We start from the raw sequence: 1,375 nt of genomic DNA on the forward strand, positions 1-1,375 counted from the left end.
ATTGACTTAAAAATAACTGTCTCGCTGGTGGTGTTTCATTAATTATGAAAATAAATCCTTTGAAGACATTGTTACACTTGATGGTACCTTAAAGTACAGTTTACGTGCAATCAGCAGTTGGAGACCAAGTGGCTTTTGTGACAATTTTTTTAAACTTTTTCAATGGCATTTGATAATATTACTTATTTTATAATTGTGTGTGTGTACATCAAAAAATCATTCATTCATAGCTTTAAAAACAATGTCCCTCCTTGTAACAAAGTTAAGACTGGAGTGTAATCATCACCAACAAAAGAAGTGACGGGTTTATTTGGAGATACCTTCAGCAAATCTTCTAATTCACAACTCAAATGATCCCTCCCTCTGTTTTGCTGCACAGATAACAGCAGCTTCCCCACAATGTGTGATCATGTTTCTGCACCTACGAGCTGTATCTTAAATTCACATCCACCAGAGGGCAGCACATAATGACACATGTTTGCTGTGTGTCTCACCATTTTTGTGGGTGCCAGTTAAGCTTGATTCAAAGATGAGAGCACTCAGTCAGCTGGTGTGAAACCTAATTAGCTACCACAGCGTAGTGCTGTTCTGAGGATGCTCTCGCCATCGATGAGACATGAAATACTGAAGTGGTATCAGCTCAGCTGTCAAACGGTTTCCCTCCCCGATGATGAGAGCGGCCTTGTGATGCATTCACAGATGCAGCGGCAGACTCTGCTTTTGAATGAATGAAGTTTATTTATATAGCGCTTTTCACAGACAGTACTATCACAAAGTGCTTAACAGAGCAGACATTTAAAAGCATAAAAAAACACAATGTGACCCTAGGGTCAATAAATTATCTACACAGAGTGAATAAGAAATGTTAAAGAATAAAATAAAAATAAAAATGTAAAACATATTTTAAGAGCAGGTCTAGGACATGGGTTTACTTTTACACAAACGCCAGCCTAAACAGGTGGGTTTTGAGCTGGCTTTTTAAAAGTATCCACAGTATCTGCGAGGCGTAGAGTTGCAGGCAGAGCATTCCAGAGCCTCGGGGCCACTGCCTCAAAGGCTCGGTCACCACGGCTCTTAAATCGTGTGCGTGGGACTGACAGAAGACCTAGAGCATTTGACCTGAGAGTGCGGGCGGGTGAATAGGGGCGAAGTAGATCAGCTACATAAGTCGGAGCCTGACTGTGAAGTGCTCTGTAAGTGATGGTGAGAATTTAAAAGTGTATCCTCGATGCTACAGGAAGCCAGTGGAGAGATCGGAGTACGGGGGTGATGTGAGACCGTCGGTTTTGAGGAAGATCTTGGCCTCTGACAGCAGCGTGACTGTATACAGGAGGCTGACACGTGTTTGCCTGTTTCTCCTGCTGTAAAACACGGA

The sequence above is a fragment of the Melanostigma gelatinosum genome (assembly GCF_949748355.1).
Source record: "Melanostigma gelatinosum genome assembly, chromosome: 6".
NCBI lineage: Eukaryota > Metazoa > Chordata > Actinopteri > Perciformes > Zoarcidae > Melanostigma > Melanostigma gelatinosum.